Here is a 12,044-nt window from a genome sequence, read left to right as displayed (position 1 = left end):
TATTTTTTTCGGGACTTGAATTGGGCCTGAGGGTCTTCGAATGCGTCTCTTACACGTGCACACACTTTTGTATGCTGCGTTCAATCTCTGTGTATTCTTCCCTTTTTTCTCTCTCTCTTTCGCTTCCCTTGGTCGTATTATACGAACTTCAAGAGTCACGAAAGATAAAAAAAAAATTTGCTTTTCCCCCAGAGTTAAAAAAGAAAAGAAAACAATAACCCCCTCCCACCAAAAAAAAAAGTAGTCTACCTAAAAGGCAATTGAGAGCGGGGGATATAACGAGCCGCCCAGGATATCGAACGAGAAAAGTCATGTCCCTTTTACACACGGAGTTGATGACATTGATCTCTACCAGCCACCAGAGACTGCCGTAGTTTGGCTCCCTCTTTTTTTTTTAAAGGTAGAGTACAAAGAAAAAAAAAATGAGGCAGTGAATCGTTTGACTCTTTTGTGTAAACTATTTACTCATATCAGCAGCTATGCCAACAGCTCCCCCGTTCAGTTCGGATGAAAACTGATTCCATTTGAAGAGGATAGTGAAAGCAAAAAGAAAAGAAAAAATGAGGAGAACCCCCTGTCCCGTTGAACAAGCAGCTAGCAAGAGAAAATGAGTGTAGGGAAACAGAGAAATTGCATAGCAGTTGAGTGAGAGGAGTAATAGCAGTTGACTAGTCGAGACGATTCGACACGGCAATTCAAATTGTATTTGAATTTCAAACGCGACGGGGGATTTTGTGCCGATGAACTTGAGATTGTCAGGAAGAGCTGGTGTGCTTTCTCCTTCGTGCTGTTAGTTCTTCTGCAACTTTCTGCTTCCTCTTTTTTTATTTTTCAAAATGAAAATCCGGGGCAAAAGCGGCTCCCGCTGTGATGGAACGTATCGTTCATTAGTCGAGTCTGAGAAATATGATGCTGCGAGATGATTGTCGACGAGGGCCATACGTTCGCTCAATTTAACAAGAGACCCACATCACACACGTAATTTTCTGGTATTTTTTTTTTCTTTCTTTCTTTCCCTTCTTCGCTGTGTGTGTGCGTGTGTGCGTGTGTGCAGCGTGCCTCGCTGGTTTGCGACGACGTATACACACAGACGCGCAAGTTTATCTATAAATAAGACTGGCAATCGGGGGCTGCCACATTTGACGGCAGCTCTTAACTTGTTTTACGAGGCCAGCTTAATGGCGGCAGTTTCTGTTTTTGTCCAACTCTCTTGATCCGTTGCCTTTGCTATCTGCTCGTCCCACATAGGCCAAAGAAACTTAAAACGTATACACAACAAACAGAGGCGGTGCGCGCACTACCCCTCCACCTCCCCCCCGTTTCATGGGTTTTGCAGCAGCTCGAGTTGGAGGAGAGGGACGAAAACGAGCAAGACCCCTCAAACTTTTTCTTTTCGCCATCTCTTTATTATTATTTTTTAAAACAGTTTTCACGATAAGACGTCGTGGTTTTGCCGTTGAAGAGTTAAAGCATCGGGCATTTTTGTTTTGTTTTTTATTTCAAAGATAATGGGACCAAAGAGATGACGAGAAAGAAAAAAAAACGCGTTTTCAGTTTTTCTCTGACGAGCTTTTCAATTGTTTTAATATAAGGTGAAGCGCGTTTTATAGGGTTGTTCTTTGCGTTCGAGTCGTTACGTCACAGCCATAAAGAACGAGATGTTTTTGTTTGTTTTGTTTTTTTTGCATATGTGAATTGCTATACTTCTCCGACTATATAACTGAAAAAATGGGTTAGGCTGTGACTGGTTTGTTATGTTTCGTTGCATTTCAAGACAACCTGATTTATCCCTAGCCACTTGTTGTTTTTATTTTTTTTAAAGAAGGGGCTTGTTGACGGGCAAACAACTTCACCACATTCGGAGGGGGGGTTTCGCTGGGTTGTTGCTACTTTAGGTCCGTTGAATCCATTAAAGGGAAATCAGAAATGACTACCTCCCAGGAACGAGCGTCTATTATTATAGTGTATCCTTGTACGTCAAATGCAATCGTTCTTTATGGCATTTTTTGTTTTTGTTTTTGTTTTTTTTCTTCTCGTCTGCCTTTTATAATAACAACAATCTTTCGACTCACTGCTGTGGTTCAATAAGTTCAAACACTCACAAAGTCGGCGGCACGATATTTATTATTCGCTCTTTCATTAATGATTTTTTTTTTCCTTCTTATTCTCGAATGAGCACTTTTAATGGAGGCGAAGGAGAAATCTGTGATCCTAGTGCCAAAGGATTTTGTTTTGTTTTTTTCTGTCTAATCTGTGACCTCGTCTCTAGCCGCTTTCCCTATTCTTCACTCAATCCTACGTCTGCCGTACGGATAATGATTATGATAATGAGAAAACATAACAAATATCTAATAAAGTCGAAAACAATATGGGCGGTGATAACCCAAATAGGCGGCCATTTCAAAAAGGTGGCGCCCATTCCTTTTTTTTTTTTTTCTATAACAATTTTTTTTTTACAGTGAATCGGGGAAGAACAGGAAGAAAACGTGAAATGGAGCAAAGAGTTAGTGGAACGTGTTTGTTTTGTTTTTTTTCCTAAATAAAACATAAATTTCGGAATTCCTCTAGGAGACGGCCAAGGGTTTTTCGGGTGGGTGGGGACCTGGTTGATGGAGACAAATGCGCCAAACATTGTGGCGTATAAATGTCACACTATCCTCTGTTCTAGCGCAGCGTTCCGTGCACGAGTTTCTACCGCGTTCACTGGTCGTTTTTTATTATTTAAAAAGAACAAAAAACAAGAGAAATACGAACAAACGTTAAGAGAAAAAGAGAGTTGAAGAATAGAGATGGCGTTACGAATTGCAAAAAAAAAAAAAAATGTTTTCCTTGTGGAGAAGATTATTTATTTGCTTTGTTTTTTTTTTGTTCTTTTCAACAGATATTTATTCTCGTAAGCGTTTTGAGGGGGAGGGCGTTATACTCGTCGTCCCGGGCAAGACGACAGATGGACTCCACTACGAAAACTAAAAAAAAAAAAAAAGAAGTAAAATCCAATGAGCATGAATCATGTTGTTGTGACACATAAATTAAGTCCGCACTCTTCGCAAAACATTTATTAAAAAAAAAAAAAAAAAAAAATTCACGTTTCTTTTATATTTTTGGAAATTGTAGGTGCGTGTTGTGATGACGCTGGCGACGTTGCGGGAATTTCGCTGCGCGCCTGGCGGGGGCTTTGCATCCTCTGCTGCGCGTCACTAAGAAATAGCAGTCCGGTTTTTTCACCTCTATGCATCTTAGGAGTACGTCAGATTACACGGAAATCTGTCGCCACGACACCCCTGAAATAGCTCGGGACTCCCGCCGAGCCAAAGAAGTTGTGTCATTGGAACCCCCTGGCAACAACAACAGCAACAACATTGGCCACAACACACATAAACGTGCCACATAGAAACAGGAAAGAAGAAGACGATCGCAACTTTGTGGAAGGACGGCTAAAACGGTAAGTCATAAAGATACCATTTTTTTTGGTTCTAGTTAAATCGTTTTTTTTTTTTTTTGAACGAGCGAGAACAAGGACAAGTTACATTTTTGTTATAAGTCTCATTTTTAAAAAATACCGAAGAAAAATCGTGGCGTACAAACAAAAAACAAACAAAAATTTTAAAATTTTTTTTAAGGGCTCAATCAAGGGTCGTGCGTTTCTGCTGTGCGTGTTTTGTATTCACCTTAGCGTGAAAAGGGACGATTTTGGATTATTTTTTTTTTTCTTGCGTTGTTATGTGGACGCCCGTGGAAAGACGTACGGAAGTAATCACCTTGATAGGCTTTAGTCACACCTTGTCCACCCCCCTGTTTTTTCTTCTTTCACCTCCCCCTTTCGTTCACCGAAAACACCCCACCGTCCCGAACAAAATGATATGGAACATGGTTTCCAGCTCATTTAAACTGCGCTTTTGTTTTTTGTTGTTGTTGTTGTTTATCTCGTCAATGAAAAATGAGAGCACTATTCGCGGCCTGTTGTTTTACTTTTTTTTTTTTCTTCCGCAGTATGCAGATCAAGAAAAACATTTCTTTTGCGTCTTTACCTGCAGTCCTTTCACGCTGGTTCCGACGCTCGTAATTTTTCTGTACACTTTTTTTTTTTCGAGAGAGTCTTCCCCCCCCCCGTCTGCTGTTTCTTTTTTTTTTCCTTACGAGTCGTATTCTCGTCATAGCACGAATAAAAAAAGAAAGGTTAACGACTTTAAGCGTGAGTGATGGCCGTGCGTATATGTTGATTCCCAATGGGCTATAAGTTGTGAGGGAAATCCAGTTAGTGTGCGATCTTTTGAGCACTTTCGCTGGCCCTTTTTCACTAGTGCCTTTCACGTCGTGCAGACGACGGGAGTCTTTAAACGTAGGGAAAACTAGAAACACATCTCGTTTAAAAGTCCGTAAAAAAAAAAATATTTATATTGACCCACCACTACACACGCGATAAAAGAAAAAAGGGGGGAGAAAAGAAAACAAAAAATCGAAGGTTTTTTCTCCTTTTTCGATTTATTTTTCGGGTTGTGGGGTGAGCTGTTGGAGGGAATGATTGCGTCACGTAAATAAAAAATGATATCGGAAACCATCAGACGAGGAACGTGACCAATTTCGACTGGCACTTAAAAAATGAGAAGAAAAAAGCCGTTTCTTGCAGCCTAATCGACGTGCGTAGTATCGTACACGAATAACGAGTTTTGTGCATATTTAATTATTCATTGTGGCGTTACACTTCTTTGACAAGGAAAATAATAACAATAATAATAATAATAATAGAAAAAATAAGCTGAACACACGCATCAACTCTTCCGTTTTTGATTGATACCGATTCGACTTGGGAATGCTGCACCTATCCAATCCGTGGCTTTCGGGACTGCATTTTTAATGAACCTTTTTTTTTTCGACTCGAAAATGCACATAATGCGCTACCGCCTTGGCGATTCTGGCCACTTGAATTGCTGAAATGAGTTAAGAAAAAAGTTTTGATTTCTCTTCGTTGAATCGTAAACGCTAGAAGAAAAAAGAGGGAAAGTCACGAATTTGTTTGCGTGACATTTACGGCTTCCGCGCTTTTTTTCTGCGCTTGTTTTATTTTTGTTGAAGTTTTTCTGTTTCGTACTTAATTTGGTTTCCCCTCTCTTGATTGTTTAAAAACTTTTGGTGCCGTAATCCAACACACTACCGTGTCGTGCGCTGGATCGCGACGCTGATGGAATGGCTAATGAGTCGCACTGTTTGCGTTTGATTATTTACGTGCGGATTTGAACAAGAGTATGTCGCTCTGACATTTCTCGCTCAAATAATACTTGAAAACAATCATAGTTTTTCTTTATTAAAAAACAAAAAATCGAATGAATTTTTTCGGTGGGAAGTCAAACAATGCCAAACAAATAAACAAAACAACTCGATCACGGTGCGTGCACTTCAATCTATCCAACCGGCTGGGATATAACTGTTGCCAAATGGCTTCTTGTTCTTCAGCGACACAAACACGAATTTCGAGTAGCGTGATTAAGGAATTATTGGATAGGACGAAGGGGAAAAAAAAAAAAATTCTAGAAAACTGCTTTTATCTCGTTGTGTTCCAAATATTTTGTTGATGCATTTTTTTTTCTTGATTAACGCTTGAATAAAACACCTTTTCTTATCAATTAAATAGAATCTCTTTTCTTTGTGGGATTGGCCCCCCTTTTTTTTTCCTATTCAAAATCAGCCAGTGTGTTTTAAACGAGACTTGATCCGCAACCATTTAATTTTGGCTCAATGATCGTTCTAAGGCTGAATAATGTTGATTGTGTTCCACCATTTTAACGTTTTCGCAAAAAAAAAATTTCTCTTGGACATTTGATAATGTTTTTCTTTCAATGTTTTGTCAGAAGCCATCATTTTGAACGTAATTAACGCGTAGAAATTTGGTGAAACGAAAATTTTTTAGTGGCCAAGAAAGAAAAACAAATTTAACAGAGCCTACGTTAACGTTTGAAATGTTGCATATAGCCCTGGGCGCCGTCGAAATGAAAGGGCTTGTGCGACTCAATCTGATTTCACGACAAGTACGCGTGTACAAGTTGCTTTGGGTTCGATTGCATTCCCACGGAACTCGCAAGAAAAACAGGGGGGGGAATGCTTTGCGTTCCACTTGTACCCCATTTCTAAGCCGACTAACAAGCGATAGGCAAATTTCGGCTGTAACAGCATTTTTAATAAAAGAGGGGCAAGCGAGAAATATACGTTCATTCAAAACGACTTTGAGTTAGATGCGTATATACAACGATGGGATCAAACGTCCTCCCTTTCTACTGGGCCCAAACACGCCGACAGACTGATGTTCCTCCTTTTTGTTTTTGCTTTTTCTTTTTAGCGGGAAAAAAATACAAAACGAAATGGGCGAAAAGAACATTGGGGACGATTAGATTCGCCTTGACGAGCAGGCGGAATGCAGTTGTAAAGGCAATCTCGTTAGATCGAACACATTTCTCCCGCGTCTATTGCCGAGTCTTATCATTATTGTTTATTTTTTTTTTCTTCGTTTAATGTGTGGCTGCCTAGAAAAAGAAATTTTGTTTCCTTCAACTATCTAACTGTTCAGTTTTTGATCGAAGATCTGAAGGAAAAAAAAAAAGAAATCAAAACTTACCGGTTTTTTAATTTTATTTCGTTTAAAAATTTTTGTTGTTGATGGTATAAACCATTGCGTGGTGGAAAAAAAAAGGACGGCCAACAAGCAAAATCAATCGGCTGTTTCTTACGACAGCTTTTTTGATGCACGATCGTGATCACCACACCAATACGTAATTTCCCCGCCTTTTTGTCGTGAACGATTGTGGTCAAAACACACACACACACACACACAAAAAAGGCAATTTTGTGATTTCATAATCGTAGATTTTATTTTTTAGAGAGATAATCTTTCGTGTTTTTTGCCAACACGCGTTTACCGTTTTTCGCGTCCTTTGCAACAAACAGTGGGGCACTTAAATGAACCAAAAAGAGAAAGATCGTCCTGCCGTATTTCCGGTCCAGGCAACAAAGCTAATCGCTGGTGTAGATATCTTTGATAAAAGTACACATCAATTACAGTAATGACGTGGACTAGTAGAAATATTCCAACTTTATTTTCAACAAACATAACATTTTTAAAAAAATTGAATAAAGTGACTTGTTTCCGAAAAGGCTCATTATCACCCAACTGTCCACGACAGGTTATCATTATCCACTGTCTCAGCAGGTTTTTCTTCTTTAAAACTAGTAACTATCCGTATTTAAAAAAATACAAAACAAACAAAAACGACCAAGGTATTCGTTAAGACTTGATTTAACCATCACCTGCATTAGTTGTCTATACCTTTACGCCATTTGCTTAAACCAACGACCCAATAAATGATAGCACTGGCTTTTCTGTGTGTTTCGTTTCATATCCGTTTCATCTCATGCCGCACGCATGTCGTGCAAACGGGGGTCATTTAAATGGACTTTGGCGGGAGTGAAGTTTCGTTCTACTGCCGCGCATCCCGTTAAGTAGTTTCCTGACGGCTAACCGTTCCAAGATGTCTGCTCATTAATCTCGCTCGTTAGTCATTTTCTCCTGAGAGACTTCCAAGAAATAGGTAGCCAACATTGAAGTGGGGCTTCTCTCCCCGACCATTTTCGTGTGTGTGTGTGTTTCCTTCTCTTGTGTTATCATCATTGCCCCTTTGGCAGTGGAAAATCTTTTTTCTTCTTCTTCCGAAGTGGCAATCGCATGAAAAAGGCTCCTTGATTGCATTTACCCACCGACTTGTTTTGCTTTTAACTTTTGCTGCCTTTCAAGGGACTTGCTTATCAAAGAACAGAAGAAGGGGAGAGACCTCCCTTTATTTCTGGGAAGTTGAAAATGGAAGGGAATGAAACGTTAAAACAATAATCAACGATGACGAGAGCTACACGCGTCAGTTGGCCTTTTCTGTCTTGGCTTGTCACATTTGGCGAAGGGCATTTTCTTCGTTTGTTTTTTTTTTACACGTCTATAGTGGGCAAGGTAACACGAACGAAGATAAAAACAAGAGCCCATAGAGAAGAACTTTTCGAAAGAAACAAATCAAAATCTGCTTTTGGCTAGTTTTTATTCTTTTTTTGGGCTTTTTCCTTTTTTTTTTTTTTTTTTTATTATTTTGGAAATTATTATTCGGTTTTCTCCTTTTTGTTTTATTTCCTTCTGTCTCACGATCCTCGTTGATTATGCATCGATACGACGAAACAAGCAAGTCTTATCCAGGTAGTAGTCATTCCGAGTGGAGGAACACCCTGCCGTGGATATATCGCGCTGGAACGCGAAGGGCATAGAATACAGATGAATCGAAAATAAATTTAAAACAAAAAATACTTTTTTTCCTGGAACGATATCATTTCTTTTCATCTTGAAATGAGAATTCGTGTGACTTGAATCAGAAAAAACACAAAAAAACAAAAACAAAAACGGTCAGTCGTACGCTTGGATTGAACTGAATCCCAAATGTTCCAACCGAAGCGTACTAATAAAAAGAACAACTACAATATCCCCCTTCTTAAATGATAAAGAATAATTTTATTTTTTTATTCCTAGCCGAAAGAAAAAAAGAAAATGCGTTTTATAATTACTCCAGGTGGAATCGTATCTGATAAGTTGTTTTTTTTTTTTTTTTTTCTTCTTCTTCTTTTCTTACAAGGAAAATTACTCGGAACGATAGTATGAAAAAATAAAAAGTTTTTTTCTTTTTCTTAACAGGCTATCCACTAAATTTGTGTCTTTCTCTTTAAGCTTAGGCGCTGATTGAAAGCCCACTTTCAATTGTTTAAAGCACTGTTGGTGGCTAATGACAGCGCGTAAACATGGCCATTCTCGGCTGCCAAGTATATAAGGCCCATTTTCTTTCTTTTCAACAATCATTTTCACCTGCCAAGTATGGCGTTTGGGGCTATAGGTGTTCAAGGTGAACTACACCTTGAACGCCAGTCATGCTTTCATGCGGTTTATTTAAAAAGAAATATATATACGTATACTGCCTTTTTTCTTCTTCTTCTTTTTGGCCATCCGTACAGCCTCGCATTTTTGTGGAACCGTTTTTTAAACGATTCCTCCAATCTTCCCCCCCTCTTGTGCTGCAGCAGCAGCACTTTCTATTCATCGTCTCCATAGCTTCTTATTGCTGCGCAGTTGTGTTCTATTTTTCTTTTCTTTTTCTTTCCTTCTGTTGTTGATCCTTTACACAAACCGGCCGTCGCGCTGTAATCTGCTGTTTCATCAATTAAGCTACTTTTCTTTCATCATTTTGTTTTGTTTTTTTCATTCTCTCTTGTTGTTTTTTTTTTTTTGCGCTTTGCAAGAAAGGCATAGGCAATTGCGCCGGTGGGAATGGCATGTGTGACGTATCAGTCGGCAATCGCCTGTATACGCACGCCTTCAAAAGTATTAATATACATATTGATTATGGTGATGAGAGGGCGTTTGAGTTTTGACACCGGTCCCGACCAGTTTTTTTTTTTTCTTTTGAAAATGTATTTTGGGTTTTTCTTTTTTTTTTTTTTTTGTGGCTTATCGGCGGTGTTGAGTTTCATGGGGTTGTTGGCCGCCAGGACGGCGCTACCTATTTCATGGTCCCCGCATACGTGGTGAATGCGCCAGGTTAGTAGTAGTCATCTGGTAGTTGCCTTCTTCTTCGTGTAGACGTTATAAATATTGATGCAAACGCCATTGTCATGGCACAGCCATCGATGGGCAATAGTCCAGCAAAAGAGAAAAACAAAACAAAAAACTCGCAAGGAGAAAAACAAAAGACAATAAGAGATACACAAGCGCATTGTGTATAAAGCCCTCTAAGACGTGTAGGTGGTATTTGAATGTTCGATGCCGAGCGTCGAGAGAGATTGGGACAAGACAAACACGCTATCCACCGACATAAACATTTGAAAGCGCTGCTTTTTTCCCGGCTCGTCTATTACGTGGGAAAACTTTGTCGTCGCTCTCGTGAAAGGCTTGAATAATAATCAAAGTTAGATTTTTTTTTTTTTAATGTACGCCAAATGGAGAAAGACGGCCTTTAATACAAACAAAATTTGTCTGTTCTTTTAATTTTTTTTTGTTGCTTGATGTCGTCAGGCATTCCCTTAGTACAATCAATAAGTCGTAACATGTTTTCCAGTATGTTGATGGCCGGGCACTAAGGGTACGGGCCCAGTGACGTGCCAATGGGCCCCCGAGCCGCGGGGGACGGACGGCCTGGAGCGACTGATGGCCATTTCTTCCTATAGACTGGTTTTTTTATTTTATTTTTTTAAAGCTTTTCCGTACCAACGGAGTTGAACGCGATCAGTGCACTTGAGTTACCGTCTTCGTCAACAAGAATTGACAATTCGACTGAAGGTTTTTATTTTTTATTTGATCGGTACGAGATATTAATCGTGCGGAATCGTCACGCGGACGAGTTGAAAAAAATGGGAAGCGAGAAAAAGAAAAAATTGGGCAGCCGAGCGAAAATGTTGTTCCATAATCCAGCGGTAGTAGCCTTGGAAGACGCGAATCACCGATTACATTTCTTCGTTTCTTTTCAAGGACATGTACAGTATCTTTTGATCGTTAACGAATTTTTGGGCTTTTTCTTCGTAAAATAATCGACAACTATCCGCATTCAAAATAAATTACCGTGTGTGCGTTCCGAGTGGAAGTGACGGAAGCAGGGAATTTAAAAAAACGGAGGAATAACGCAAATGCAAAGCGCAGTGGGCTCTTAAATCTGTGCGCGTAAGAACTCGGCCACATCACATAAAAAAATCGAGCGAATGGGAAGAGCCTTAACGTTGGGGCTTTGGGATGCGCTTGACGACGCACGGATGGTTGCGGACAAAGCTTCACGATGTAGTCGTAAGTAGCGGTAGTACTTAGACGTAGCCTCATTATCGGCAATAACAATAGCGAAAGAGGAGTAGGGGGCAACGAGTCTGTAGAATCGTCCACACATATGACGATCGTTTCAAAAGGCCAATATTATTTGAGATGGCTGTCAGATTTTGCTTCTTTTTCTTGGAATGATGTGTTGCCATTCGATGTATGCTCCCCCTCCCACTGTACGTTCACAAAATGCGATTCAAACTTGTTTTTCCAGCGTGTCAGAGAAACGGGCAAGCGTCCGAATTGATGCTTAACAGTTTCCTCGTGTTTGCCTCGTGAAAGAATTGGCAGAAAAAGAGGGACAGACAGGGAAGAGGGGGGAGGATGAATCGAAAGCGACACCTACACGTAACAAGCAAAAGAGGTTTATCTGGGAAGGCCCTGCTGTGTTATTATAATGCGTTGTAGGAAGACGTATTTTTTTTTTTTCATCTTCTTTTCGTCTATTTGTTCTTTTAGTTTCAATTTATTCGTTTAACCGAGTCTCCATGTCTGTTTGAACCTCTCGTCTTGTATATTTCTCAACTTCTGTGGCGCCTTTTTCTGTGTTTATGCAAAAGAAGAATCGGATACGAAACAAAGGACCTGGAAAAAGATTTCCAGCCCATGTGCCATTTCGAATGAAAGTTATTTAAACGCGTGGCTCTCTTCCATGTTTTTTTATTTTTTTTTTCAAACGTGATTTTCTTTTTGTTAAGGGCAAGATTATACAAAAAGGAATTCTTTTTATAATTTTTTTTCGAAAGGAAATCAGAAGAGAAAAATAGATTTAAGATGGGCGTCTTCTTTTCGAGTCCGCCCTTCTCGTATTTGTTGGACAAGCAAAACATTTCATTGCCAAGACAAGGAGAATAACCTCAAAAAAAGAAATTAAAAGGAAAAGAGAGAAAAGTAGGGATCCAATTGTCTGATCGCTAACGTAATAGATTACAATAGCACGTAGCCGTGACGAAGGCAATCTTCTTTTCACTCTTGACTTTTCTTTCTTTCACAAACAGAACAAAGCCTCATGCAATTAAATACAGAAGCATTGAAAAAAAAAAAATAAATAAATAAAAAATAAGGGAAGTGGGGGGGATTAAAGTACAAAACAATTATTTTTCAAAAATTTATTTATTGTTCGTGTCTCTTACCATCGTCACTCCCGCGCTGGAGTGTCAGTTGATTCTTT

At 39.4% G+C, this 12,044-nt stretch overlaps 1 long non-coding RNA gene across 31 annotated transcripts in view; it reads left to right on the top strand.

The window, feature by feature from the left end:
* Positions 1-12,044, top strand: part of LOC116918949 — a 120,848-nt gene that overhangs the window by 89,355 nt on the left and 19,449 nt on the right. For all 31 annotated transcript variants that reach the window (XR_006644326.1, XR_006644348.1, XR_006644345.1 and 28 more), the window contains one exon: positions 3,115-3,442. This is a non-coding gene — a long non-coding RNA (uncharacterized LOC116918949). The remainder of the gene's footprint in view (positions 1-3,114; positions 3,443-12,044) is intronic.

This window comes from Daphnia magna, linkage group LG3, assembly GCF_020631705.1.
Source record: "Daphnia magna isolate NIES linkage group LG3, ASM2063170v1.1, whole genome shotgun sequence".
NCBI classification, from domain to species: Eukaryota; Metazoa; Arthropoda; class Branchiopoda; order Diplostraca; family Daphniidae; genus Daphnia; species Daphnia magna.
Note: the sequence above shows the minus strand (reverse complement) of the source record. Positions and strands in the feature narration are given on the sequence as shown.